Genomic DNA, 7,677 nt, shown 5'->3' with positions numbered 1-7,677 from the left:
TGGAAACGGAGATGAGCACCGCAACCCTAGAGTCGGACTCGACTGGCTTTCAAGCAAGGGAAACCTTTACCTTTACTATATGAAAGGATGTTTCCGCCCCATTATCATTCCTAACAATAATCCTGTGGATAGCGTACCGGTTTTGTAATCTAATAAAGCTTGGAAACGTGTGCGGAGATTTACTTGCTGCAGAACCTGACACAGCCAGCATGGCAACCAGTGTTCCCTCTAAGCTGAGTTAGTGTGAGCTAGCTCACAGTTTTTGAGCCTCCAGCTCACACATTTTTGTCCTAGCTCAGGAAGGAGGGCTCCAGAGCAAAGTAATTGATGCAGTAGCTAAATCACTTGCTCAGAACTTTAATGCCAGTAGCTCACAAAGTGGAATCTTTGCTCACAGGACTCCACAGCTCAGAGGGAACATTGATGGCAACCTTGGACTTCCTTGGTGGTCACCCATCCAAATGCTAACCAGTGTCTACCCCGCTGAGCTTCCAAGATCTGATGAGTCAGGGTCAGGGTGCTGCAAACCGGCAGCGCCTTCTTTCATGGAAATTTGCCGCTGGATGGTGAGGCTGGAGAAACACCTACTTCTGGAGCCTCCTTCAACTTTGCAAATTCTCAGCATGGAAGCAGCTGTGGGGACTGTGCCGTTGGCCTCTGCTCAGCCACCGGACACGTGAAATTGGCTACGGTCTCGATAGCAACAGCCAGAGATGGCAAGAGACCTCCCTGCCTCTCCCTTCTCCCCACCCCGTCAGAGCTGATGAACTCTGAGCTGGCAGAAATCAGCATTTTGCGCTGCTGGCTCGGTGTCTCCCTTGCAAAGTGGAACAGGGCCGTGAAATCAGAGTAGACTGTCTACTGTAGACAATAATGACTTTGATGGACTGAGGGTCTGATTCAGTAAAAGGCAGCTTCATATCTCTTCTCTCCTTTTTTATATATAATTGAATATTGGGTGCCAAAGTTCTAATTCTAAAATGCACTCCCTTAGTGTATGGCTGATGGCACTGCTCCTCAGCATATATCGCCACCAATCAGAAGGCAAAGCCCGGGTCCCGCCCACACCACAACTGCTGCGACAACCTGGTCTTTTGCATATGGAAGCTGATTGGACTTCAAACTCCCCCCCCCCGAAAGGCAGTTGGAATTTTCAGTTGCATAACATACCTCATAGGGGAGAGGAGAATGGGTAACAATGGTTACCACTCTCCAGGTGAGGGCTACAGATAAATCAAACATACAAATGCTCTTCAGGTAGCAGAGATCAGTCCCTCTGGAGAAAACAGTGGACTCTGTCATTAAACCCTGCTGAGGTCGCCACAGGAAACTGACACTGTTTGCCCAAAGCCAGAGCACTCTCCCAGAGCCTCTTTCTAGATCCCGTTGTATTTATTTCCGCAACGGGCATTATTTCTAGTAGCATTATAAAACACATTAGCAATTTCTGTAATTATTTATTTATTCGCGTTTCGGCCTTTACAGGCCTTCCTCAGAGGTCTAATACATATAGAACATATAGGCTGATATATAAAAATATAGGCAATCATACTTATCCAAAATATGCAATAAAGACCAGAGATCAATTGTTCCAAAGTATAGCCACTGGGCAAGGAAGAGAAACACAAAAATACAAATGAAGCCTCCAGTGTAATCACATGTCCAGTAGCCCTTCTCTCTGGTCTACTATATATTCTTCTAAGATTGTACAGCCAACTGTTCCCAATGAAGGTTCCTTAAGTAAAGGTGCATCCTTAACCATCCAGGCATTTCCCTAACCCCTATGGTCTTTAGCATAGAGATTGGAAGAATTCCTAGAGCATCCGTTTCCCCTCCCCGTGCTCCACAGGGCTGGCGGTGCTCCGTAAGAGCAGCTGAGCTTGGGGCAGCCCAGCAGCCCCCGTGACCCTGGCTGCTCTGCAGTGTGTCGCCACGGCCCGGGTCACAGCCAAGCAGTCCCCAAAGAGCTGCCAACACCGCTGGGGCTTGTTCTCGCTTGTACCTGGGTGCCGGGGCCCTCCGGAGCAGCAGCCCTCCCGAAGCTTTCCTATTAGAGTGAAGGGCCAGTCTGCCCCTACTTATGACATGGGGGGGGGCGGGTTCCTTGCCAATCACTAGGGTTTCCACCCTCCTGGTAGGGGCTGGAGAACCTCCCAGAGTTACAACTGATCTCCAGATAACAGAGGTCAGTTCCCCCGGAGAAAATGGCGCCTTTGCAGGAATTACCCCCAGCTGAGGCCCCCTCCTCTCCCCCTAAACCCACCCTCCCCAAACTCTATCCCCAAATCTCCAGGAATTTCCCGGCTCGGAGGTGGCAACCCTACGCAATCGCTTGCTGTTGCCTCACTGGCACCTTGAGGTCCTCAAGCAGCCTCAGAGATTGGATTGGCACTCAGGCCAGCCTTGGTCCAGCCGGCCTGCTTAGCGGAAGCAGACGGGCAACCTGAATGCACTCAAACACAACCCAGCAAGAGCCACAACCAAGTCTGTGGGATCCTGTGCATGCACTGACTCAGGAGTGTTGCGGAGCATCATGGGACTCGCCTTTCAGGACGTGTCTGGAGTCCTTCTGTTGTTCTCTTGCCTTTTCTCCCAGGAGCTCAGGGCAGCCAGGGCCAGTTCTCCGGCCTGGGGGACCAAGCAGCCAGACAAGGGGGCCAGCATGTTGCTGGAGCTCTGCTCACTTCCAGCTGGTGATGGAACACATGAAGAATACCCTCAGTCCAACTGGCAGCGGCTGAGACTCCTTTGGGTAGTGAAGGGCGGGGTATAAATCCAATCTCTTCTCTTCTTCTTCTTCTACAGGCACACAATGGCTGCTTTTAAGAGGAAGGCGGAACATCAGGAGAGCTGATCAAGGATCTCCAGCACAGCATTTAGGTTGGCCCTTCCAGCTTATTTATCAGGTCATGGCTTCATATCCCATTTTTCCAGCTCCGGACACTGCAGATCAGGGCTCTAACCATGTCATAAAACCAAGAAAATACAAGGAAATGTTATTAAAGAATGAAACAATTACCAATAAAACCATTATTATGATTTTTTTAAATCCTAAAAATACAGTAGAAGAGAACCAGACAAATAAAATCAGATCATGGAGGTCCAAGAGAATAAACCAGTTTGGACCTGCAGCCTAAAGGGATTCAGCGTGAGGGCCGAGTGCAGCTCTTGGAGAGTGTTCCAAAAGGTAGGGTGCCACAGCAAGGAAGTCCCTGCTTCTGGCCACATCGTGCCTAATTTAAGTCTTTCCCCTCTGCTCCAATTCTGTCTCACCTGGCCTAACTATGCTGATCCACACTTCTGTAACTTCTGGGCTTGATGGCCACCCCATGTTCCAAATGGAGCTCCCCTTAATGATTTGGGAGTTTCAGAAGGTGGTCGTCTGTTTGTTGTTTGGTATTTGGTGACGTGCAGCTTGTCTTATAATAGCTTCACTGGCTGCCTCTTTGTTTCTGAGTTAAATCCAAGGCGTTGGTTTTAACGAAGCCTTTCACAGCCTGGTACTCCCATCCTTGAAGCACCATCTCCTCTCTCACACACCTGTTCACTGTCTTCCATCAGAGAAGAAGAAGAGAAGCAGGTTCTTTTGACCCACCAGGTAGGAGTGGCAGCTGTGAGGATGCAGGCAACTGCTCTGACTTTGAGGAGTTCTTTCCCCGAAGAGGTGAAGAAGAAGAGATTGGATTTATACCCCGCCCTTCACTACCCAAAGGTGTCTCAGAGCGGCTTACAATCTCCTTTCTCTTCCCCTCCCCACAACAGACAACCTGGGAGGTAGGTGGGACTGAGAGAGCTCTGACAGAAACTGCTCTTGAGAGAACAGCTCTGAGAGAACTTGTGAGTGACCCAAGGTCACACCAGCAGCTGCATATGGAGGAGTGGGGAATCAAACCCGGTTCTCCCAGATTAGAGTCCGCGCTCCTGACCACCACACCAGACTGGCTGCCTTCTCTTCTCTGCAATTTCCTGGAAGAGCTGTGAGACTGTTGCATTCCACCAGACGTCTGTGAAGGTCGGCTAGCTGTTTAAAGTTTGTTCTGATATTTGTTTCAGGGCATTCCTCACTTGTATTGTATTTTGACATCTTTTCTGATACTTTGTCAAACGGCTGTGAACTCCGGAAAAGCAGCGAGTACCGGTTGTAAAGTCAGTTCACTAAAACCGGAGGCAGAAGGACCTCTCTCAGCAGACCAGCAGATTCATCCTGAAAGAGGCAGTCAGGCCGGTATCCTGGCCAGCAAGGATGGTTTTGACTTGTTCATTCCTGCCAGCCCAGTTTTGATTTTGCTTCTCCCTTGTGCGACTCGAACACTTGGGTCGGACCCCGCAGGGCCTGTATTCTATCGGCCTTCTAGATATAGATATTAGATGTGTATAGAGATTAGATGTATAAATACCTTATAAATGATGTGAGTTTAAGATTACCAGATAAATTCCTGGAGATCTGAGGGTGAGCCTGGGAACAGAGTTCAGCAGGGACGGGCCGCCCTCCGAAGCAGCCATTTTCTCCAAGGGACTTGATCGCTGTGCTCTAGAGAGCAGTCGTAACTCTGAGAGAGCTCCAGGCCCCACGAAGTGGGCAGCCCTATATGGGTTGGATCCCATGAAGCATTTCCACAGACAGGAGGATTTCCATTAGTGGAGAACAACTTCCTCGCCTCCCCCTTCCCTCTGCAGCCCAAAGCCTGCCTCCCCCTGAAACCCTGCTCCTGGGGGTGGGGGTCGCTCGCTGCCAGACATCTGTAGAGAACCAAAACTACCGTCAGAAGCATAAATGAACATGAAGCAACGTTTATTTGGGAATATTTTGTTGATCCCTGGCTGTGAAAATGTCACATGCAAGAAAGGCATTGGGGAAGGGCTGTGGCTCAGTGGCAGAGCCTTTACTTGGCATGCAGACGGTCCCAGGCTCAATCCCCGGCATCTCCAGTTCAAAGGACCAGGCAGCAGGTGATGTGAAAGACCTTTCTCTGCCTGGGACCCTGGAGAGCCGCTGCCAGTCTGAGTAGACAGTCCTGACTTTGTTGGACCGAGGGGGGTCTGATTCAGTCTGTCAGCTTCATGTGTTTTTTTTAAAGGTGTTCTTGGCGGCTGTTTGCAGACCTGGAGCCCATTTACCCAGGAGGTATGCCAAAGTTTCATCGCCTTGTTATTTCACCTGTTATTATTATTAAGAGAAGAGATTGGATTTATACCCCGCCCTTCACTACCCAAAGGTGTCTCAGAGCGGCTCACAAACTCCTTTCCCCTCCCCTCCCCACAACAGACACCCTGTGAGGTAGGCCTGTGTGAGCTTCATGTGTTTTTTTTAAAGGTGTTCTTGGCGGCTGTTTGCAGACCTGGAGCCCATTTACCCAGGAGGTATGCCAAAGTTTCATCGCCTTGTTATTTCACCTGTTATTATTATTAAGAGAAGAGATTGGATTTATACCCCGCCCTTCACTACCCAAAGGTGTCTCAGAGCGGCTCACAAACTCCTTTCCCCTCCCCTCCCCACAACAGACACCCTGTGAGGTAGGCGGGTCTGAGAGAGCTCTGGCAGAAACGGCTCTTTTTCAAGGACAGCTCTTGTGAGAACTACGGCTTGCCCAAGGTCGTCCAGCCAGGTGCAAGTGGAGGAGTGGGGAATCAAACCCGGTTCTCCCAGGTTAGAGTCTGCGCACTTCACCACAACACCAAACTGTAGTGACAGCGTTGCAGGGAACGCGTGGCTTCTACAGTGGCTTCCTTTAGTTCACTTCAGTTGGGCTGTTTATTGAATCTTAAATGTTTTAAATGCATTGTTACGTAGCTGCATAGCAACCACGGCAGCTCTGACTAGCCAGATCTCATCAGAGTTTGAAAGTTAAGCAAGGTGGGATGGGAAACCACCAAGGAAGACCGAGGCTATGGTCATACAAGCAGTTTGTCATGATATAGTAGTGGTGTTGTTGTTCGTTCGCACAGTCGAGTCCGACTCTTTGCGACCCCATGGACCAGCTCCCGCCAGGCCCTCCTGTCTTCCGCCGTCCTCTGAAGTTGGCTCAATTTCATGTTCGTTGCATCTGTGACACTGTCTAACCATCTCATCCTTTGCCGTCCCCGTCTTCTTTGACCTTCAATCTTTCCCAGCATCAGGGTCTTCTCCAGGGAGTGCTCCCTTCTCATTGGGTGGCCAAAATATTTGAGCTTCAGTTTCAGTATCTGGCCTTCCAGGGAACAGTCAGGGTTGATTTCTTTTAGGATTAGCAGCGTTAACTTTTGCGGATTTAGAGATCACGATCAGACAGCAACATTGGCCTTCCGTGCCCCAGTCATCGACACCCTGTGTTGCCCCGCTTTGGAAACAGCGTAATCAGGCACCAGGGAAAGTCTGGTGTGAGCAGATACCAGCGCTTCCACTCCACTTTCCCAAACATCTGGATTCTCCTGTCCCGAAAAGGAACCCGGAAGGGAAGTCTGAACCCCCAGATCCATTTCCGCCGCTGGTTTTGTTTTGAGTCGCTGCCGATATGCGCCTACGCCTGCATGAAAACAAAAACGAGCGGGGAGTGAGCTCTGTGGTTGAGGCGCTGCAGTAATGTGGACGCCTGACCACCAGGCAAGCAGGCGGGCAAAACGCCCCAGGGTGTGCTGTCTGGTTGGTCTGCCCAGCAACACTTTAAACCAGTACAATGAGAGATCGCAGCAGGCTCCCAGTCTGACCACAGCCTGAGGCTGTTATGCAGAGGGCGGCAATGGCAAACCACCTCTGTTCCTCTCCTGCCTTGAAAACCCCAGGAGGTCGAACTTCATGAGATAGTCGTGACTCTACAGCACCCTTTACCTTTCTCACATACCTGCAGTTTCTGGACCTGGGCCAAACGCACTAAGAAAATGGACTGTCTAGCACTTGCAGTCCTAAGAACACTTCCCCGGGACTAAGCCTCCTTGACTGCATGTAAGATTCTGAAAAGATGGAATTTATTATTCATTTTGCTGTGGTTGTTGTCTTTATCCTGCCCATTTTAATGCTGTTACTTTTTATTGGTGTAGGGGTTAAGAGCAGTGCTCCCTCTAAGCTGCGGAGTCTTGTGAGCAAAAATTCTACCTTGTGAGCTCCTGGCATTAAAGCTGTGAGCGAGCGATTTGGCTACTGCATAAATTAGTTTCCTCTGGAGCCATCCTTCCTGAGCTGAGACAAAAATGTGTGAGCCGGATGCTAAAAAACTGTGAGCTAGCTGACACTAACTCAGCTTAGAGGGAACACTGGTTAAGAGCACGGACTCTATTCTGGGAGAACCGGGTTTGATTCCCCACTCCTCCACCTGCAGCTGCTGGGTGACCTTGAGCAACCCACAGTTCTCTAAGAGCTGCTCTCGAAAGAGCAGTTCTCAGCCCCACCTACCTCGAGTCACAGGCTGCCTGTTGTGGGGAGAGAAAGGGAAGGAGATTGTAAGACACTCTGAGACTCTGAGTGAAGGTCGGGGTATAAATCCAATCTCTTCGTATTATTATTGCTGTTGTTCCTTAATATGATTTATACTATCTGTCCAAATAAATTTTATTTTATGATATGTTGCCATAAGTGTCCCCATTGGGGCCGAAATGTAGCACCTAAACATCTGAAATCAATAAATGGATCTTTGTGTGTTCAAAAATATAAACTACGCTCCCCCCAAAAAAAAACTTAGTAGCTTTTTAATTGTCCTGAAAAGC

The sequence above is a fragment of the Gekko japonicus genome, unplaced genomic scaffold, assembly GCF_001447785.1.
Source record: "Gekko japonicus isolate JY-2015 unplaced genomic scaffold, Gekko_japonicus_V1.1 scaffold2172, whole genome shotgun sequence".
Lineage (NCBI taxonomy): Eukaryota > Metazoa > Chordata > Lepidosauria > Squamata > Gekkonidae > Gekko > Gekko japonicus.
This window is presented reverse-complemented; position numbering follows the sequence as displayed.